The sequence below is a fragment of the Anas platyrhynchos genome, chromosome 3 (genome assembly GCF_047663525.1).
Source record: "Anas platyrhynchos isolate ZD024472 breed Pekin duck chromosome 3, IASCAAS_PekinDuck_T2T, whole genome shotgun sequence".
Taxonomy (NCBI): Eukaryota; Metazoa; Chordata; class Aves; order Anseriformes; family Anatidae; genus Anas; species Anas platyrhynchos.
Window position 1 is genome coordinate 17,709,892 of NC_092589.1, and position 13,368 is coordinate 17,723,259.

Sequence of the window (13,368 nt, forward strand, 5' to 3'; positions counted from 1 at the left end):
ATTCCTTTAAGTGCAAGAAAAGAAATCCCCAACCTTAAGTGTTGCACCAGTAGGATTCCTGTGAAGATCTAGACTGTATTGCTAACTTTTGTTGAGTTGCAAGTATATGCAGGGGCTTAGGAATCATGAATTTGTTCTAAGAACATCATTCCCTTTATGAAGTTATTCAACTAAGTAATGCAGTTCTTTATTCTTTTTCACTTTTATTTTTGATGCTTTTTTAAAAAGCTCATTTACAAGCTTTTCTATTCAATCATGAAGGTGATAAACTTCTTTTAAAAACTGAAAATAAAGGAGATTCGTATGTTCCATAACTCCAGGAGACAAAATGCAAAACATCAAGTACTGCAAGGCTTGCAATAAAAATTGCAAGAGTTGGCAGAAGTGAAAAGGCTTCAAAAGGACTTTGAGTATGTGTTTTCCTTGAATTAGGATATCACAATCAGGCCTTTAGTATCTCTTTGGCATGTCTGTGTGGAACTGTATTAATTGGAAATCGTAAATGAAGTGATAGTAAATCAAGAATAATATGCTTATTTCTCATCTGTTTCTAAGGATTTGATTGTGACAGCCCATCCACACAGCAGCCCCTGCTCTCTTCTGTTGGAAACCATTTCTGAAGGTTGTGTGCAAAATATCTTTTTTTATTTTTCATAAAGGATTCTGGCAGTCCTCTTGTCCTCATCAGAGTGGGCTCTTATTGATAACACTAAGCCACTTAACCAGCGATTGCAATACACTGTGAGATGATTGCATGTTTTGGAACAATAGGCACTGATTTTTGGTCAAGCAGAATTAAATTGACTTCATATTAAATTGATGAGCTGAAATTTGGTCAGTTCCCTTAGAGGGCATATATCAGGTGAAGGGTATGTTTCTTTACGTGTATTGAAGCAGTGGATGTAAATAGCATTCATTGTAGCAGTAACAGTGATGGGCACCTTGCCAACCAAATAAACACAAGCATTTGAACAAGACAGGGGTGTCTTTCATGGGAAAGAGTTCAATTTAAGAAATGGTACTTGAGTACATGACTTTTGCATAGGATCATAAATGTGGTTGTGTTTGGTTTTTTTTCCTCCTATTTTATGGAGATGCGCCAATCATGAAATCAGTGTAGTTAATAGGAGGAAGAGTATTCTCCACCCATCTCAGTTTAAAATTATCTGCTGTAAGGTCTGCAATGTGTTCCTACACCAGGCAGTTCTGTGCCTCTGAACCGCTGCTGCTTCTTCCTCTGGATGTTCACACCAACCAGTCCACAAGTCATTGGCCCCAGCAGACAATGCTCTTCCCAAGGGTCTGGTAAAGTGCAAGGATTTGACTCAACAGATGCTCCCTAGCGTATAACAAATCCCATAGCAGCAAGCTTCACAGTGATCAGCTTCAACTCCATATGTGCTCTCTAGATGACAGAAACTGGGGAATTTAAGTGTTAAGGACAGAATTATTTTGCACTAGGTAGCATATGTGGTAGTTGTGGAAGTGCACACATTTTAATTGAAGGTAGATATACAGATGTCTAGGTGTACAGACTGACGGCTGAGTTTTTCAAAGGGAGTTTGGTTTCTGGCTTTTGCTAAGGATGTTTGGCTAAGGTAGGCTGTGGGACAGGAAGGTCAATTCCAGGACTTATAGTGAAAGTGTCTGTTCTGAATTTAACAAAATGGAGTAAATCTTGCTGCCTTCCTCTTGCAGCTGTTCTGTATGCAGATCAGCTGATGATAATGGGGAGGTGCAATTCAAGTAGCTGAGACATGTCAATGTCTGATTATAGGTCAATATTAGTTAAGGGTGTTATGGGGCATCACTGCATGAAGGCATCTTACGCTGATGCCTCATTTTGGCCATATGCCAGGAGACAAGCATAAAGGATTGACCAACAGGACACTGTGACACCTCAATTCCACAGCTCCCAGTTGTGGTGTGACCACCTTTTAAACAACACGGTGATGAGGAATGATGGAGCAGGCTCATATGCAACCCACAGCTGTGTTATGCTGCTTTGCTGATACAAAAAGCCAATTAACCCTGTTTAAGTAATTAGAGAACTCTGGCTGTTTTGCATTATTATTTTTTAATTAAAACTATAAAGTATAGTACATAATATATAATAATAACAATTGCTATCTCATAGAATATTTTTATTGCATTTGTGGTTAGCATTTACACAAAGAATTGTAAATATTTTTATAAAGAAAATTCTAGGTAAGAGTTTGTATTTGAACACATAAATTCACAAGTGTGTAAAGGTGTGAAAAATGCAAAGTTAAAGCTTTGAGACTGTATAGAGTAAGAAAAAGATAGGAAAATATGTTTTTTTCCTCTTGAAGGGTGGAAGGCGACATCTATTGTATAACCTGGGAGCAGAACAATTCCATATTTGACACTGTCAAATCTTCAGGTTTTGGCACGTATTCCCATTGTATCTCAATAACTAAGCACATTTCTGTGCCTTTGAAGAGTAAGTTGTCTTCACAATGTTTGACATATACCCATTCTTCATTTTCTTATGTGTATTGATGTTTGGGTTTGAAGAAGTATATTTAGATGAAGTCTCAGTTTGTTTTCAGAGATGGCTTACAACTCCTCAGGGCTGTAACAGCAGTTGTATCATCTAGGTGACTGTCCTCTCCCAAGAATTAGGATCAGAAATGTTGATAGCAGATGATGTGGGGATGCCATTAACCCTACAGCCAACAGTATATGTCATGATGCATTCCCCAGCCCCTTTCTTTATGGCATCAATGACATCTACCTTTGGATGAAGCCAATGCAGACAAGGGGACAAGGGCTCTCTAAACCAGACCTAAAAGCTGGTCTAGAGTTTTTACGTGCAACAGAAAACATGAAATCCATGCCATGTTTTTTTTTGTTGTAGTTTGTTTTTTTTTTAAGACTGTGTTTTTTATTTTTTTCTAATGATTTTGATAATTCAATAATACTTTAAAGTGTAGTTGTTTGTTAATACTGATATTTAAGCAAGATCTCTAAAAATTAAAATAAGATACCATGAACACTGAAATTCTTTAAATATGTTTTAATATTTGCTATCTAGTCACATATGAAATTCCCATTCTCCTTCAAAGTATATGTTTATTGAGTATGGGATCCTCAGTTGAAGCACTGAAGTGAAAAAATACTGAATTCCACGGCCAATGCAGTCAAATCTGTCATTGGCACAAATTGAAAGACATCAGGCTCTTAGAGGAGCTGAACTGCATGTGTTCTGGTGCCATCCTGGACTTCTGTTGCAATTGCAGATCCACGTCCTGTGTTTAAAAAGCAAAGATTTTTTTTTTTTTAAGTCAATATCTGTTCTGGATGAACATTTTTAAATGTTCCTTCAGACTCAGTAATATCTATGACTTAATTCATTGTCTTGAAAATTTTATCTTGTCACCTCTATATAGAGATACTATAACATGTAAGTTACTTGCAGAATACTTTTATGTATTGCCATTGAATTCCTAAATAATAAGTACTGTTGCTAGTTTATAGTCTGTAGACAATTTCACCTCTGAAACAACAGCTTCATGTCACTGAGGCTCATAGGATAAGACTGTCAGTGAGTTGTTAGCCTTTGTTAGCCAGGAAGGGATCATACAGGCTGTTGTAGCATACTGGGCCACTGAGATCAAATCCTGTCCATTTGCTTGAGAGATTACATGCATAAAAATGCACTGCTAATTAATGCATTGTAGGGGAAAGTGGGAACTTAACCAGAAATGATAATTCCCACACACTGCACTATACAATCCAAAGAAGGCAGGCTGCTGCTATTCTGCATGGGTTACTTTGTCTTTAGTTCTGCAGGCATTATCTTTAAGAGGCATCATCCAGCCTGTTGTGATGAAGGTTGGTCATTACACATGGTGCAAAGCCTGGCCTTTTACAGATATTACCTGAGAAGAGGCAGCATGGGGAGCACCTCTTCTTTTCACACAGTGAATTGTTAGTCTGACTTAGCAAGAGAATTTTAAAGAGTTAATAGAAACTGGGAAGGAAGGGGGTTGGGGTGGATGTTAAAATAAATTACAACATTGTTAGTATCCAAAGAACGTAACGACACTTGTCCAAGTTGTTGATTAATTGCTTGTAAATCGAAGCTGGTTTTTAAGTTCAGTTTGTGAGGAAAAGGATCTGAGGCCACTTACAGCTTCAATTCCATGCATTCAGAAGGCTTCTGACCCCTTTCTTAGGGGTCATCCTTTCATGAAGTGATGCTTAGTTCTATCTCATGTTCTGTGTCTGCCAGCTGTTCCCCCTCAACGCATTTCAGCACTCTAAACAAATATCATTACATCAGGATTATACTGAAATGGGATTGTTTCACCCATCTGGAACAAGAGGATGTTGTAGACTTAGTGACCCATAACCACACAGTCAAGTAGCTGCTATGCATTTCTCTGCATTTTGGATGTTACATCTGGGTGTTACAGTCACTACTTAATTTTCAGTTGCTTTGCAGGATAGAAATCCTTGCATTGTGTCTGAGAGTCACTGTTCTCCTATCAAAAGAAAGCAATAGGCATTCAGTCCCCTTATCGTTAACTGAAGCAGCGTCAGTAAGCCCGACGATCTTGTTCACCATTTCCTTTGGTGTATTTCTGTAACTGAAATACTGTGTGTTTTACATACTTGGCTCACACAATTCCCTTTCAGAACTCAGATAATAGCAAGTTCTATTTCTTTACTTTTGTGGATGATCCCTCAGAGCTGAGTGAAAGAACAGTCACACAGGGTGGCAACTCAAAGCAGGTAGCCTAAATGTGCCACCGTGCTTGCAGACCTCCCGGTGTACTTCAGCAAAGTTTCAATCTAGCTGCTACAGCAAATGTGATGCAAATTAATGTAATAGTCTCCATGCTATACATACGTGAGAGGCTTACAAGTTGGTTACTGCAGGCTACAGCGTTCAGTCTGCTTTTGTGTACGACTGGAGAGGACCCATCTGTGCCACTGTGTTCATTCTTGTATTGTTAAACACTGAAAGCACCAGAACTATATAATGTACGTTATATGCAACATACATATTGTTGTATAACCACACTATATACTGATGTTTCCTTTAAACGTGACTGTGACAGAAATGTCTGAAGCATTCTTGCTCACATACTGTTATTAAGAACAAAACTTTGTTCATAGGCACTCCTGTTTCATAGACTTCAGATCACTTTCTTTAATAATTCTTGGAACACTCTTCAGTTAATGAATTAGTATAGAAGGTTTATTCAAAAAAAAACATATTTTTTTTCCATGTGGGTAGTAGCAACATCCCATGTCTGTTTTGGATAAAACAACAATTAGTGTATGATTTATAACATTTAATATGTTAGCTAAAGTTGTCTTTAAGTGTTTGGTTCCATTTGGTATTCAGCATTCAGATCTCCACAGCTAGTGCTCAGGTTTCATTTATACACTGTCATTGCTTCAGACTTAGCTATACTCCTGTAGTTATGTCCCCACATTCTTTTTTTAAGTTCTAGTAGGCTGAAGATTTGCAATTCATAGAATCATGAAGTCATATAATGGCTCGGGTTGGAAAGGACCTTAAAGATCATATGCTCATAAGCTCTGTTACAAATAATTTGCATGCAGGCAGTATATTATTTCACTGCATCATTTTCCTTTCTTTTAACCACTCTGTTGAAATGTTCTTTTTACAATATTGTTTTGTAAGCATATATGCATACATGTGTGTGTATATATATAAAAGTTAGATTGTTATTAGATTGGATTTTTTTTTCATTAAAAGTAGAACACTAAATTCTTTGAACTGACATAAAGAGGAAACCTGTGACAATAATTTCTCCTAAGACACAACACAGATGATGTCCAGGGCTGGCTGCATTGAAAAAAAAGGAAGAGTACAACTGAAATTATCACACGGATGCAAGTATACTGCTCTCTCCTAGAAATGCATAGAAATATGGATTGAGAAATAGGAGCCGTTTCCTTAAAATACAGTCTGGAGGATGATCCAATATGTTGACCAGTTAAACAAAAATTAAAGACCTAGGTTTGTTTTCAGATTTGAGGGAAATGGTAACATCTTCCAATTCATCCCTTATTAGTAAATTAACTACTTCCTTGCCATGAGATTAAAATGGAGTGAAGATGAAATCTATTAATGGCTTTAATGTGTTCGTCTGGATTATTAAGGATTATGTCTGTATCTAGAAACACAGAGTAGAAATATAAGTTTTTAGGAAAACATGTAGCAACTAAATTAGAAGTTCTGGAAAGAGCAGAAATGATGTAGGAGGAAGCCTGTGTGAGGAGATTGCATGGTACTGACATATCCTCAGATCCAGGAAGGAAAAAAAGGCTTATGTGGGGAACAAACCATTTGAAGGTATAATGCACTATATGATTTTGCTACATTTTTAAATCTAGCCACATACTAAATGTTTGGGATTTTGTGGGTGGATTCTGTCAAGAAGGGAGACTGAAGAGGTTGACAGAGTTGTTGAAATGCCCATCAGTCTGTACTAGGTTTTGCTCAGCCCCCAGCACAACACTATAAATACACAGAACACATTTATTTTGACATTTTCAAGTTTAAAAAAAAAAAAAAAAAAAGGATGCGGTCACGATAAATGGCCTTAGACATATCTTAAATGACACTTGCATAGTATTTTTTTTTTTTTTTTTTTTAAGCAGGGCATTAGTTTCTTTGCTAAGTAGATGCTATGATAATGTTGCAAACAGCAAGAGTATGATTCTAGTAGATTTAGGAGTTGATCACTTGGCTTTCTTTTCCTATCCAGATTCTCCTGTGACTTTAACAAATGGGCTGGTGTTAATAAGCAGAAAGCCTTAAGAGAATATTCTCCCTTTCTTCTGCATTGTATTTCTGGTCATGTTTTGGGAAAACTAGAATAGATTCAGCCTCCATGTTACAGAAGGCTACAAATTCACTGAAATTAAGTGTCTAGGAGTTTTGTTTAATGCTTTTGGGAGATCCAGACAGACTGAATGTGTTCAGTAAAGCTGATAATTCCTTACATTAATACTAAATCTTGGTTGTTTAATTCTAGACTCCCAGAGGTATGGAATATGACAGTCTGAATACATTTTCTCTAGGTGTGATAGACTGGCTAATTAACTGATTTAATCCATACCTGAGCATTACCAATACGTTTGTATATCATGTCATATTGTAGGATAACAATTATAGCTAGTACACTGCCTTCTAGAAAATGCCAATATTCTTGTATGTATTTGAGTGTATAAAAACACTTTTAGGGCTATATTTTTGTAGTAACGTCCAACTGCAATTAGAATAGTATAAACACTTGAAGTACTTTGATGTTGATATTAGCAATTCCTATCACTGAGGTAGATGTGAATAGCTTGAATCACCACATGGCAGGAATAGTCTAAGAAATAATATTTTATAAAGTAGACCAAACAGCCATTTTATAATTAAATGAGAGATAAAGACATCTCTATTATTTTCTTTATGAAATGGCAATCATGGTTAAAACTTTATGCACAAGTGGCTGGAGAGGTATGATCAAGATGTTGTGCTTACTGTTTTTCTCAGTGAAATGGTTGATGGAAAAATCAAACACGCTTGTTTAAATCTACTTACATTAGTGCTTGTTTATCTTTTATTTTTTTAATTAATAAATTCAGGCAAAATTGAAAGTTTTCAAAAATAAAATGCAAACAAAACCAGTGTTTTTAAAATGTTTTCAGTGTATTAGAGTCAGTAGATTAGACATAAATTTGCAAAAAACTAAGATGAGCCCAGTGTTTTCAGTCAACTGTTTGTGGAGCTTTACCAACCTGTGGTGGCAGTGCCTTCTCTGTTATCTTACATGATCTTAGTATTTAAACTTTGCAATATTTTTTTAGTGCTATGAGTCCCCCACAGAAATAGAAACCATTATCTATTATTTCAGAGTTTACAGGTAACTAACAGCTTCTAAAGGAAATCCTACAATGTGGGGTAAAATACTTAATATCTTTGTGTTTTAAAGGTGGCTATCAGTTTGCTTACTCTGTGAATATATTAAAGTGCTTTGTTTCTTCATAAGAGAGAGTTAACAGTTTTCTGACATGATAATTTTACTATATGACAATTTAATTTTCTTTTTAGTGCACTAGTAAAATGATAATGATGAACACTGACTAATGTTGTTCATCTTAGTAGGCAGAAGTTTCACTAGATGTGTAGGTATTCTTACCATCAAGTATTCTTTCTCAATTATAACTTTGTTTGGAACATCACAAGAGATCACCTAACAAGACTTCATCACATCTGAATTGCAAGATTCTGGCAGTGGTGGAAGCAGAAGCTCTGTGCTAGTGAAGCTCATGGGGTAAATACTCTGTTTTCTTGAGTATGCAGAATAATTCCTATTAAAGATAGAATTTAAATATATGTGTTAGCTTTAAACACATGATTAAATGCTTGAATCGGAAGGGATTTAAACGAATGGTTTTAAAGTCTTTTCTTGAATTAGCAACCAAGTTAGAAATAATGTTGCCCACTCTAGGGTAATCTTAGCCTAGGACCGACTAAAGGTAAAATCTGAACCAGTTGTGATTCATTTTCTACAGAAGGAGTTTTCTTTTTCTTCATTTTTCTAATTAAGATATGACATGAGGTGTGATTCTGGTATCTGAATTGATGTTTTGTAAGAAAAATGTGAAATGAGTTCTTCCCAGTTTGAGAGTCTGTGAATACATTCTACAAAACTTCACACACAGGTGATATGTCATATCGAATGCAATTTGATTTGCCAGTTTTAAATAGCTTATTAGTTGTTAATGCCAGATTTCTGTTAATTGTGGTTCTTTGTGACTGGCAGATTATTCACTGGTGATCTGCAAAGAAATGGCTCATTGCTTTTTTGGCTCTCTTCCATTTTTTCCTGTGGCTGTACTGCACTAGTGATGGTTAAAAGTACATGAATAATGTACAGATTGTTCTTCTGTGTATACTAATGCAGAATTTGCCACAAGAGCCAGTGTTTAATTTCATAAGAGAGAAAGTAGTCTGTGGGATTTTGAACAGAAAGGCCCGTTCTTTATAAAGATGAAGTTTGGACACGGAAGATGTTTTGAGAACACAGATATCATTAACTAAACTTCCTAAAATATCCCATATTAATCCTGGTGAAGCTGAAGAAGTTTCTAGGTGCTAGCACTTAAAACATGCATACTCTAATCATGGTTAATAGCGGATCTAACAATATGATGGCATATTATGGTATAATTTTGTCCAGTACAAATTTAAGACTCTTCACAAGTTCCTAACTCTGACTTTGAAAAAGAGTTGAGATAACTGTGGCTTATTTTATTACTCATGCCAATCCTTTCTACCAAGGCTGCAAGACGTCATTTCATGCTGGAAGTGGGTTTTGCGCTTGCACTCTGAGAATTGGAGTGAAGACACACAGCTGAAAGTACATAAGGCAGTTCCAAACAGCCATTGCACAGCCTAACTTGTGGCCCCCATTGACCAGGAGGAAATGATCATGAGCTTCTGTAGAAAATTCCCAGCACTGTGGGGGCGGAAGTCTCTTAGTATTGTTGGAGCTCCCGCATTTTTGTTTCTTTGAGAGGAAGAGTTTGTCAAAAAAACACACAACACACGAAATAGTACAATTCAAAGAAGAAAATTAGCTATATTTTTAAGCTTTATTTTAATTACAAATGACTATGTTGTTAAAGTTGGATCAGATGTGTTATTCTGGCACCAGAGATGGACAGCAATGAAAGGGTAGCAGATCCTCGACTTTGGCTAAATAAATGAAACTGTTTAATGAATGTGTCATACATTGAGCCAAATTCTTGGTCATAGTGTTACAATTCTATTGACTTCGTTTGATTTGAATATATTATTTAGCATCGGTGTAGGTGAGGAGAATGTAAATCATTAAATTCTTTCTACACACTACTTTCAGGCAGCCTGTGTTTTGAAAAAGTATTCATCACTCTACTGCTTCAGATATGAATTTGCAACATGCCAAATAATACGTTCAGAGTATAAAAGTTGTTGTTGAAAGGTAAGGGTGACAGCAGAAAAGATTAGGGTGACAGATTTTTGACTCAAAGAGCAAGAAAAGTTTTAAACAAGGGTATATGTGTGGTTTTAACATATGGTACTTCCACCAGCACTAAGATAGATAAATCTGCAAGGAAAAAAAAATTAGGTGCTATTGAACTGGGAAATTCAAATGAACAGTGTGCACAGTGACAACAAACCACCTGGGTTTGCAGTCAGCCCTGTTAACTGCAAGCTACTCAGATAAGCATCAATATTGTATACTGTGTGCAAATTATCAAAGGTTTAGGCCTAAAGTTAACGTAAAGTAAATTTATACAGGACAAATTAAGAACAATACCAGCAGATTGTTACTGTGAATATACTATATTTTCCCTGAATATGATCCTGTCATTTTTAAGCAGTATGTGAAGTTTGCTGAGCAGTTCTCTAATTCAGATGTTTTCAGTACTTGGTCATTGCCTGAAGTCATGTGGGACTCAACACAGTTGCCTGCACATAGGTGTCTGATGCCTTTTCAAATGTCCTGGGTAATCTAAGGGCTGCACAAGGCTTGCAAATGTGACAGAGAATTTACAGGAGCCCCGAACCCTCCTGAAGAGCCAGGTGAAGGGCAGCCAGGATTCCCTGGGGCACCAGAGAGTAGTTATGCCACTGTGAAGTGGTACTCTAAAAATGTAAGGAGCTTTTATGGCAAGAAGATTATCATCCCTCCAAATTTTTTGGTGTCCTTTTGCTCAAAATAGGCTCATGCTCCTAACAAAGTAACCTCAATAATACTAATATTTGACTTTGAACAGATCCTTTGCAATCAGCATCTCTCTGTAGCCTTTGCAAAGGAGACTCGATTGCTCTGCTTGTTTTGCAGCGACACAAAAGCCAAAGTGACTTGTTCAAAATCAGCAATCAGCAGAGACAGGGCATGGGAGAGCTCAGGTCTCCCAAGGCCACCTTTGGAGTTAAAAGCTGTATTTGACACAAGCAAGTTTCACCATATAAAGTAAGTCGGTAAATGGGTATGAATTTACAGTGTATGCAACCCTGACTGCATTAATCAGGATTGTCTTTTTTTTTCAATTTTATATTATAGACGAAAATAAGGAACTATTTCAGGTTAATCTGCAGTCATAATTTCCAAACAAAAAGGGTTTTTTATTCTCTCGTGTGAGGGGGGTAAAAAAGGTAATTGTATTTTGTATGGTGATAGGGGATTTGTGCTGGCTTCAACAAGCTGCTAAAATCAGCATTAAGAGTCACCAGCCTCCACCAGCACTGTCGGATAAAGAGCTGCCGCTGAGTCTATTTCTCAAGCTCAAGCCGAATTGCTTTGAAGGCTTGTGAAATTCAATTTGCAAGAGAATGGAGGATCCTCTCTGTGTAATTTCAAAGTGTGGAAAATAGTAATTGCTTTTATTTTGTTCAGGGTGTCTCTGCAGGTAAGCAGCTGCACTCTTTGGGCCCCAGCCTCCCTCCCCTGCCAGCGACATCGAGAAGACTGATGCTGGGACCCCCTGGCCCTGCATCTCCTTGCCATAGCCATTCCTTTCTCTGAGCAGGCACATCAGCTGAACGGCCAGCGTCCTTAGTGAAAAAGGGTTTCACTACCGTAACTCTCCTTAATTGACTGCATTTGTATTTGTCTCTTGCGTGTGGAAGATAATCCTGTCTATGAAAAATCAGGCTTGATCTCTGATTTATATGGTGTTTAGATTTGTTCCGTTCAGTAGAGAACATAAGTATTAGCGGATCTTTTTAGAAGCCTCCTGTTAGGAACCATCCTTGATCCTACGGCTGGCTTGTCTGCTGGTAATCCTTTTCTTTGCATGAATAGCTGACAGAAGCATCTGGGCCTCTCTGGCAGTAATTAGGGTGAGCTAACTGCCTGCTGTGCTGAAAAGTAGCTCTGAGATTTGAGGAAATGCAAGTGCAACATAAAAACTTGCTAGTATGCCAACGCCTTGTTTCCTGTATACATAGGAACCGCTGCATTCAGATGCATTTAAGTGAGGTTATTATCTTTACTTCAGAAGTTCTACTAAACTCCAGCATTTTATCAACATCTCCCAGCACTGAGCAAGGTTTTGTTGTTGTTTTTTCTTCTCTGTTGTACAGCTGTAAATTTGGAATTAGTATTGCAAAGTAATGGAAAGCTTCCAGTTTTCAGACAGTGAATTTTAGCAAGCCAAAGGAGGAACCTTCCTCTCTCCAAAAACTTATGTTGATCTTTTCATGTAAAGTCATTGGATAATAAGCAGGTGTGAAGCATTTTCTGAAGTGAAACTTAAGCATTCCACATATGGGGGGGGGGGAACACCTCGGGCCCCAGTCTCGTAACTTTATATCCAGGAAGCCTGGATACCTCCCTTAAAAGAGTGAAGAGGAACATGAGAAGAGACTGCCTATAATATGTATTTTACTAGCTTGTGCAGCAGCCAGCCTCTGAGCACTTAGACTCTCAGGTGTGAACAAGCTTACTTATCGCTGAATGGTTTGCAAGCTGAGGATGTAAGTGGTGTGTTGTGAATGACCACATCTCCAGCAAAAGGTTGTGTGGAGCAGCAGCTACTTCTGGCAATTTATCTACTTGGGTTTTGATACATTTTTTTTTTTCTTTTACCTGTATAAATTAAATAATGGTGTAATTTATTAGCAAAATCCTGTTTTGGCTCCTGAGTAGGTTAGGTAAATTAGGGCAAAGTAGCCTGTTCCTTTCCTCTAATGCAATTTTGCAGAGACTGGATTCAGTTTGCGATTTTATTTTTTTTTTGAACAGTATGCGAAGATGCCCTGAAATCCTACTTTGCCTTCAAGACTGTCTGTGTAGCTGGTTTGTTACTCTGTTGACATTCCGTCTTTGATATTCATTATAATACCATTGCAAAAGCTCTGTTCTACTCCTAAAAGCTAAAGCAGCAGCATGTGATTTAAATGGTCAGAAATACGAATCTGATGTTATAAAAGAACAGACTTTGTTTTCTTTAAATGATCTGAATACTTTTCTTTAAATCTTTGTTTTATTCTGTGACTTCCTGATGATCAGATCTCCTTTTTGTATGACTTCTCAGGTCGTAGCATGATGATGCTATAATATTTCTATCTGCTTTGCTGGAGCATTCCCTCCCTCACTATTGTGGGACATGGTGTCAGTGCTCTACCATAGATGAACTGACCACAGGTGCTGTTAAGTCATGCAATTATCTTTCTTTCTCTCTTTGGAGGTAATTATCAACATATCTTGATGTTTTAAGATCATAAACATATTTGACGCAGTACTGCACCTTTGCTGTCACTTATGCTCAATTCCATCACCGCATGCCCTAAATCTGTTTTGTGATACATGGCAC

General features: G+C 37.2%; 1 protein-coding gene across 36 annotated transcripts in view; it reads left to right on the plus strand.

Annotated features, from left to right (window-relative positions):
* The window catches only part of NRXN1 (neurexin 1), a 709,571-nt gene that overhangs the window by 622,607 nt on the left and 73,596 nt on the right, over positions 1–13,368 (plus strand). The window lies entirely within an intron of this gene.